Below are 9,984 nucleotides of genomic sequence, written 5' to 3' on the forward strand. Positions count from 1 at the left end.
GGACCAGCACGATGAAGAGTAGGAGCAGGAGGAGGCTCTTGTCCAACATTTAGGAGCTCTGCTGCCCTCACTATCAAAGTTGAGCTAAAAGAGAGTCTGCTTCATTCAAGGACTTAGCCACTGAGCCATTTGACCTGTTTTGTCCATTGTTCTTTCTCTTGACTCCCCTGTTATACATCCATAGTTCATTTGACAGGCTCTTGAAACACCCTTCCATGTCATCACATGTTGGGAATGAATATATGAACACCAACTCCCCCTTGGAAACTTTTTCACAGCTTTAGCCTAGTAAAACTTGAGCTGGGACGCTGGATAGGGTCTGCACTATCTGGGCCTCTTATCCTTACCCTGGGCTGGAGGTGGGGAGGAAATGAGAAACAGGCACACATAAGGTCTATTTTATATTCCTATGTATTTCCTTCTTCCATTATTACTCTCTTCCTAAACTATCATCACAATCACTTTAATTGCACTTTAAAAACCAGCTTCCTTTTCTGTGTCCAGTTCTCATCAACAGTGTCTTGATCTGCTTTCTACCAGTAATTCACTGGGTAATCCAAATCAGCCTCCACATTTCTTTTCTGTTACCATGTATTACTTGAGAACATTGCTACTTTGTGAGCTCATAGAAGAAGTATGTTGAGAGGCTTATTAAGCTAGTTTACTGAGGTTCTTTAATAAGAGGGAATGCAGAAGAGTGAGACATATACTTATGGATGGAGCAAAGCAATTGGTGGACTGAAAACTACATTGAATCTTTCAGGTCACAGTGATGTCATTTGCTGCCCCAAATTAGTGGTTGCCAAATCATCAATGCTTGTTAAGAATACAGATTCCTGGGTGCCTCCTCTGGAGTTTTGGATTCAGTGGATCTGGAATGGGTCCCGGGTACTGCCATTAACAAGAGTGCTAAGAAATTCTTGGTTTCCAGCAAGTTTGGAAACTCCTCAGGCATCTCTTGTTGAACAGTCCCATTGATCTGAGGGTATACATTATTTTGTTTTGTATAAACATTTTCTTTTAAAAATTTATTGAATCAACATTAAAGAAAAATTTGAAAACATAAACTATTTCTGTCATTCTAACACAGTAGTTTCACGCCTGGAATTCCTTGTAATTCCCTGCACTCACATTTTACCTACTTGTAAACAAAAAACTGCAAAGTTTTATTCTGCTGGTTTTTTTTTAACAAAACATATCAGAAACATTTTTTCCTTGATGTTATAGAAGGTTGGTAGTTAAAATGTTAAATGTCAATAATTTACCTACCCATTTGCCAAGAATTGGACATTTTGGTTGTTTCTAACATTTTATTTACATTATAGATGATATATAAACATTTTGTGTATATAGTGTTTATCTTTTTAAAAAAACTTTAGAATAGTTTCTCAGGAATGATATTAGTGAATTAAAGTGTGAATATTTTAAGGTCAAAGGGATGAATATTGGAATATAATAAATTTCCTTGTTGGTAGAGATTGGTTAACTAGTTTCAAGTTTAAAATGCTTGCAAAGTTATGTCTCCTCTACCTCTTTTTTTTTTTTTTAAGAGAACAAATCCATACTTTTATTTACTTACTTTTCAGTAAGTTAAAATCCTTGGAAGGTACAGCATCACACAATCTTTGTCCAGTGGCCTTAGCAGGAAGGTGACTTTGATATGTGGTGTGAACCGTGCCACTGTTTCCATGAACACAAGTTACCTTTCCCCAGATTACTCTGGTTTTGTTTGGTTTTCCACCAGGAGTTACTGTGTTGTTTTTTGCTTTGTACACATAAGCAGCACGTCTCTTGCTTTGAAAGAATTCTGTTCCATCTTGAGCATAAACACTTCAATTTTAAGAACTGTGTTCTCCCTCTGTTTCTGGAAACCCTGCTTATAGCCAGCAAAAAATGGCCTTGGACCACAATCTTCCAAACATATTTGTCATTTTAGAAGTCCTATTCCCAGCAGGCCTCCACAGGCTCCGAGATGGCTCTCTTCCACCTCTTTCTATTTAAAAGTGCATTTTCCTTTATTTATATAATAACTGTTTAGTGGGTACCTCCTATACATCAGTTATTGTTCTATTCACTAGGCCATGGGGAATAAGAGAGAAAAGGTCCTTATGGTGCTCATAGTGGAGTAAGACAGACAGTAAATGATACTCAAATAAGGAGACAAGGTAATTTTATATGACAATGATATAGAATGCGACAGGATGCATGTGGCATGTAACTGAGACTGAACAAGTCAGGAGGGGGATAATGGGGAGAGGAGGTCGGGCTGTGAGCTGAATGATAAGAAGGGACTAGGCGAGTGAAGGACTCAAGCAAGAGAATGCCAAGCAGGTGGAAGTGCAAGTGCAAAGGCCCTGGGGCCAGAATAACTTGGTGCTTCTGAAAGAAAACCAGGTGGCTGGGTGATAGTGAGAAGGAGAGTGATAGGTTGGGGAAAGATCACATAGAATCTTCTAAGCCATGGGAAGGAGACTGGATTTTATTCTGAGGGACCCAGGAAGCTACTGTAGCCTTTTCAAGGGGAAGTAACATGTTCTGATTTGAAAAGGTCACTGGCTGCTGTGTGGAGATTGAATTGGGAGAGGTTGGGTGATATGGGTAGAGAAGTCAGGAGCTATTTTAAAAAGCCAGGAAGAGATGATGTTGGCTTGGACTAGTATGATGGCAGTGCAGATTCAAAGAAATAGATGAATTAAGGATATATTTTGGAGATAGACTTAAAGAAGGATCTTTGATGGATTGAATGTGTTAGATGAGAGAAAGAAGAACCTAGGATGATACTTAGATTTTTGAGCCACAAGGTGAATGATGGGGCCATTTAATGAAAGGGGGAGACTAAAGGAGCCACAGGTTTCGGCAGAGAGAAAGAAATTGAGAGTTAAGTTTTAGCCATGCCATGACTGGGACATTGTGCTTTACATCAGAAATCGATACATTATAACTAACTACACATCAATTGAAAAGAAAACTTTTAGCCATGTCAGTTTTAAGATGTTCATGACAAACAGCCCAATCAAAAAATGAGCAGAAGACCAAAACAGGCAATTCTCCAATGAAGACATACAGATGCCCAGCAGGCACATGAAAAGATGCTCAATATCACGAATTATCAGAGAAATGCAAATCAAAACTCCAATGAGGTATCATCTCATACTGGTCAGAATGGCCATTATTAAAAAGCCCACAAACTATAAATGCTGGAGAGGGTGTGTAGAAAAAGAAATCCAGTATATATTGAATAAGAAAGGAAACTTTTGGGGAGTTTTGAGCTAAACGGTCACATGAGCTGGTATATTGTAAATGGATCACTCTGGGTCCAGTGAGGAGAATAGTCATAGTAGAGGAGCCAGTGGAAGGCAGGGTGGGGATGGGGGATGGAAGCAGAAAGACCAGTTAGGAGGTTCTTGCATCAGGCAAGAGATGATGGTAGGTTGGACCAGGGTGGAGGAGGGGAAGACAGTAAGATGAGATCAGATTTGGGGTATCTGTACAATGTAGGTGAAACTAAAAGAAATATAGATGAAATACAGAGAGGAGTCAAAGATGACCACAAGGTCTGAACAAATGGAAGAAGGGAGTAGACATTATCTGAGAAGGGGAACACTGGGAGGAAGGTTGGGGTGAAGGGATCAAGAGTTCTGTTTTGAACATGTTAAGTTTCCTTTTAAAATCAGCTTTATAGAGGTATACAGAGTAAAGTGCCCACATTTTAATTGTAGTTTGATGAGTTATGTCAAATATATATACTCTTGCAACCCCCACCGCAATCAAGATATAGAACATTTCCATCACCCCAGAAGGTTCCCTTATGTCCCCTGTCAGCCTCCACTCCCCATACCCCTTGCTCCAGGCAACCACTGATATTCATTTTGTCATCACAGATTGGATTTTTTTTGTCCTAGAGCTTTGTGTAAATGGAATCACAAGCCCTGGGGAGAGGAAGATGAATTAGACATGGTCCACAGTCTGGCACAACATTTCTCAACTTCTAAGTCCATGTCCTCTTTGATATTGATAGAAATCTCAGGTCCTGTCCTGAGATATGGGGTATGTCTATAGGGAGACATGCCCCCAAGTCCCCTACTTTCTTATAACTTTGAGAATTACTGCTTCACTGTACCCAAGAAGATCTTGTTGAGCATTACTTTCTGACATTTTTTGCAGTGAAAATGTGCACTTTCTTCTTTTTCCAGTGTAAAATAACATAACATTATTATGTGATTTCAGCTTATGAAGTTCACTTCTCCAAATTCTGAGAAGTCCCCATCGTGGGGGGCGATGGTGCTTATCTTTGAGAATCACTTATCTATTCTAACCATTACGTGGAAATGAGATGGCTGACCATTGGCACTGATCTGCCAAAGGAAGTTCTGGGAAGCAGTTGTACAGTGTTTTGCCTCATCCTGCCTCGCTTTAAGTGCTTGGCCTTTTATGGACACCAAACATTGAATGATCACAGACCAAAGCCATTACTCAAGTCTTTGTTTTATATCCCTTGGCTTCCTGACATTATTTTTAATAGTTCTTCCATAATCATATAATAGCTTCATTTATAAGGTCACCGGGATCCAGGAAATATGAGCATTCAAATAGGTTAGCCAGAGACTTCAAATAGCTGCACCAGGAGGACCTTCCCAGCTGGGCTGTTGTAGGATTTCCTTTTCACAGCAAAGAAATTAAATAGTGTCGTACTGCAAAAGGAGAACATAACAGTGTTGGAACCTAGGGCGTCCTACTAGCGCATTTAAATTTTGATTAGTGGGATGGCAGAATGTGGGGCATACATCTGTGGAGGAAAGTTAGTTTGTCCAAATGAAGGAAGCAGTTGATTTCTTTAGGGAACTGCATCCTCCTTTTCTTCTTCCCCTCCTCCTCTTTATGATAGTGATTTTTCATAGTCATAGTGATTTTCACTTGTCATAGTGATCTTCTGCCTGGTTTTCATTTTCAGGCCAAGATTTCACAGCTTTTCCACTAATGCTCAAATTACCAAAGAGCAGGTGTCAGAGAGGAGGAGGAATTAAAAAAAAAAAAACTGAGAAAGAAAGAAATTAAGAGAGAGAGGAACTAGGCATTGCACCCATTTTTCTAGTTGCTCTAAAATCCGTGCATGTGTTGAGCCATCAGCAGGAAGCTACATAATGCTGTTTTAGTTCCTATAGGTGTTTTTGTGGCTGTTGAAGACTGTATTACACAGGATTTCCTTTGTGAGAACCTGCAGGAAAAAAATTTTCTCTGGTTTTAACCGGGAATAGTTGTTCTTTTCCTGTGCAACAAATTGCTTTAATCTTCTGAGAGTGCTGTGCATCATGTAACTGATCATTTTTTTTCTTCGGTCCTAGAATCTTGAACATTCAGAGCTCATAATTTGTGGCTCCCGTCCCTACCCAGTGAATAAGCCCTCCTAGGTTCCTTCTGTTTTTTTTCTACCCTTATAGTCTCTTCATTCTGGTTTTCTCACTAAATTTTACTTTAGTTTCATTACAGTGTATTATAGAATTATTGAGACGCTCTATATCCTCTATGGAAACAATAGCATATAAGTAAACAGTAGTTAAAAACTTGAGGGGGAGAAACTCTTTGATAGTAAGGGACCTTGGGCAGCTATCCTGTGGTTTTGCAGTCTGCGTTTTTATTGGAGGTGATGTAATGCACAAGTTCTGGACTCTGGCCACTGGGGGTTCAACTCTTGACTTTACTACTTCCTGTTTCATCTAAGGTTAGTCACATAATCTCTCCATGCTGGTAGTTTTTTGCTTAAACAGATCCATCTCATTTTTTTCATTTACTTAGCATTCCTACAGGAAACCCATTTGTTTGATTATTCTTCTAGGTGCTGTGTGTTCAGGACATCACCGTCTTTTAGTCACAACATAGTCAGTGTGTTAGTTATGTGTATTCCTGTGTGACAGATTATCCAAAATTTAGCAAGTTAAAAGAACACACATTTATTATTTTATAGTTACTGGGAGTCAGGAATCTGTAAGGGCTTAGCTGGTCCTTTGCTTCAGAATTTCTCACAAGGATGCCATCAAGGAAGGCTCAACTGGGGAAGGATCTGCGTCCAACCTCACTCATATGGTTGTTGACAGGATTCAGTTCTTCAAGGGTTGTTGGACTGAGGCTTAGTACCTTGCCATTTGCTTTGTCAAAACCAGTAAGAGAGATGTTCCGCTTGCAAGATGAAAGTCTTTTGTAACCTAGTGTTGTGTAGTAAAGAATTTGTCTGGTCTTTGCTTCTGGTTCCTGTAAGATAACCTCTAAATCCTTACAATTTCCTGAGTTATAGGAGTGTCTTTGTTATTCATGGTGGGACTCTTGACCATGCCTGAATTTGTGTTGGGGAAATGACCCAGGATGGAAAGTCAGATTAAAGGGTTGGAACTTTTAGCTTAACCTCCAGGGAGAGAAAAGTGTTGAAGATTGAGTTCAACCACATCATGTGATTAATGATTAAATCAATTAGCATAGGTAATAAAACTCCAATAAAAACTGTGGAAACCGAAGCTCGGTGAGCTTCCTGGCGGGTGAACACATTGATGTGCCAGGAGGTTGATGTGTCCTGATTCCACAAGGGGAGGACGTGAAAACTCTGCATCTGGGCCCCTCTCCAACTTTGCCCTGTGTGTCTCTTCATTTGGGTGGTCCTAATTTGCGTCCTTTACAATAAAACTGTAATTTTAAGTATAGAGGTTTCCTGAGTGCTGTGAGTTTTTCTAATGAATTTTTGAACCTGAGAAGGTAGTGAGAATCCCTGGATCTGTAGCAGTTGCTCAGAAGGGCCGGTGGCTTGGTGATGCCCAAACTTGTGGTTGGCATTTGAAGTGCAGGCAATCTTGTTGGGGTCTGTGCCCTTAAATCTGTGGAGTCTGCACTCACTCGAGGTGGTTAGTGTCAGATTACATTGCAGTATTGTACCTAATCATGCAATGACATCCCGTCACCTTTGCTGTATTCTGTTTGTTGGAAGGAGTCACGAGGTTCAGCCCACACTGAAGGGGAGAGAACTGTGTAAGGGTGTGAACACCAAGAAGCAGAGAATATTGGCAGCCTTGTCAGAAGTTTTTGACCACAGTCTGTATAGCCCACAGAGTCAGGTGACTTGTCTTAGAACATCTTGATTGATTAGATACACATGAGATCATGAATTATAAAATTTTAATGCTGGCAAGGACCTTAGGTATTGTTTATTCTAGTTCAACCCTCTTGTTTTACAGATGAGAAGTCACGCTTAGTGTGTGTGGGTGTTTTATTTGAGAGCATGCAATGAGCCAGTGTCAAGGTCAGGATGAGAACTCAGTGCTCTTTTCCCAATACCATGCTGACTAAATTATTTAATCTAGCCAACAAGTAAATTGCAACTGCTATAGATAAATAGTTACATTCATTAAAGCATATCACAAAGCTTATGGACTCCTTAGCAGAGACAGGAAAACTCCAAGGATGAGACGATTCAGATAGGGTCAAAGATTTTGGAAGGCAAAGATTTTTAACTGGCAGAAAATTGTAAAAGCTCTTTGTTTTCAGTACATGAAGCAGTGAATTTTTTTTTAATTAGAAAATCATATTAAGAGAGAAGCATAGGGTTTCAGAAGTTAGAAAGCAAAGTGTAGAAGCAAAAGGGAATTTAGCTTCAGACTAATAGTTCCCAGAGTATTAGGAAGTTCTCTACACTGGTCCAGAAATGAATGCAGCTTCTTGATTAGTGTTGTGATCAGTGACAGGGGAGTTCCAGAACCAGGACTGAGGTGAACATTGCACCGCTCACAACACTCTAGCAGAAATTGTATGATGAGCTGAAGTGGTTTGACCTCCAATAAGATGCGCAGAAAAAATGCTATTTGGACATACTGAAGGAGCTAATTGTGGCTTCTCTAATTGGTTTACAAAATAGCTTCATTTGTGACCTCTGAATAGGTTGCCAGGAAACAGTAGATGTTGTGGGGGTGGAGAGAGTGGGCAGGAAGCAATGGTCAGCTTCATTTTCAGCAAAAATAGCAAGTGGCTTGCAAAGTCAAGTTAAATTTCAAACAGTGATTCATGACTAACAGGGGCTCTAGCTTCCAAAAGGGAGTTTTGGAAGAAAGGACTCCTTACAGCAGAGTGTGGTCAAGTCATGTCACTGACCACAAACACGTCACTAACTCTCTATTATCTTCACCAGTAAGACCATGCCCTTCCATGTGGAATTCAAAACTGATGCTCCCAGCAGAGTTCTCTCTCTTGCCACACTCAAAGCGAATCCTTTGTTCCACTCCAACAAGGTTCCTCAGGGTTCCTTGTCACGCCGTGGCATCCTTGCCCTCATGCCAGTCCCTATTCCATCTAAATCGTACTCATTTTTCTAGACCAGGGGAAGTCTGCTCCGCTCTGAGAAGCCTTCTCATACTGCTCCACTTTGCCATGTAACGAAAGCCTAGCACCGTGCTAAGTGCTTGATAAATATTAATTCAATCCTTACAGTAGCTTTAGGAATTAGGTACTAGTTACTATCAAAGGGAGGCTCAGAGACAGAAGCATTTAGAAAAGGAAAGAAAAAATTCACTTGCAAAGAATGCAGGAGAGTCAGACTCCAGAAGTTCTGGCTCAGCAAACCCAAACAGAGGGATTTAAAAGGATAAAACCTACAAAGTTACCAAGGTTACCAAGGTTGCATATAATTCATGGTAGAAAAGCAACAACTTTCTCACATGATTATCATGTTCTCAAAAGTCATAATGTATCTTCAGATAACAACATAGCAGAAATAAGAGATAAAATTATTTTTTAAGGGAGTTTATGGGAATTATTCAAGATTTTATTATTTAAGGGCTAGACTCAGATTGTTATTTTTGGTTTATCTCAGACTCATAGTGGTTTTCGTTCCTCTGTCTATGGAATGTAAAGTACATAATCATGTTGAAAACAAGGCAAAGTGTCATTTTTTGCTTCTGCATTATCCCCCACCCCTACCTTGACTCATTACAGGTCAGGAAACTGAGGCAAAAAGAGGTAAAGTAACTTACTTCAGGTCGTAGGGCTGGCAGAGGGTGGTACTGGATTTGATCTCTGATAGCTGAGTTCTATCGGGTCAGGAAGCCTCCCCATTCTCCACTGTACCTCCTTTCTCAGAAAGTTACTAGCCACTTCCTGCCTGTCCATTCATTTATCATTTAATGGTGCATGGCCCTATACTATCATTTCATTTTACATATGTAATTATTTTATTTTCCTACTGGCTCAGCTGAAGGACTCTTACTAGCTGGAACTTTGGTATGCTTGCTTTTGACAACACAGCTGTTGCTCTGTAAATGCTCAAGAATGGGTGAATGACCGTCAGGTCCATTGCCACCTGTACAAGTTGGTGGGGGACTGCTCATTATTTCTCAAACCTTATTCATGTTACCGAATCCAAACTCGTTCTGCTTCCTACATGACAGGCCAATAATCAGAAGATGAGATGTTGGGGCAAGGAATATGACTTTATTCGGAAAGCCAGCAGACTGAGAAGATGGCAGACTAATGTCCTAGAGAACCATCTTACTCAAGTCAGAATTCAGGCTCCTTTTATACCAAAAAGGGCAGAGGGTATGGTTGGTTGTTGGTGTCAGAACCCTTTGTTCTTGCAGCTGTCCAGGTAGGTCACGGTGTCCCTATAAACCTCCAACAAGAAAAATGTTATTTTCTATTCTGTGACTTTTTATCTCTTTATGAATGGGAAAGTGTTATACCCTTAAAGGTCAGAGCCTTGAGAATGGGCTGTCCTGTAAATTTCAGGCTATAGGCGACATTCTTTTACTAATGGTGCAGAACCAGCATGACTAAGGACAGGAAACAGAGCACAAGTTTACAGCCAAAGGAACAGATCTAATATGGAGTCAGATTTGTTCTTTCCTACTACACTCATAGTCTTGGTTAGTGGAAATATATGCAGCATTATTTTGAACAAAAGCAAAGTGCTGAAAATTGAAATTGAGATTTCTGTTAGGATCCAGGTAGACCTAC

This window comes from Camelus dromedarius, chromosome 21 (genome assembly GCF_036321535.1).
Source record: "Camelus dromedarius isolate mCamDro1 chromosome 21, mCamDro1.pat, whole genome shotgun sequence".
Lineage (NCBI taxonomy): Eukaryota > Metazoa > Chordata > Mammalia > Artiodactyla > Camelidae > Camelus > Camelus dromedarius.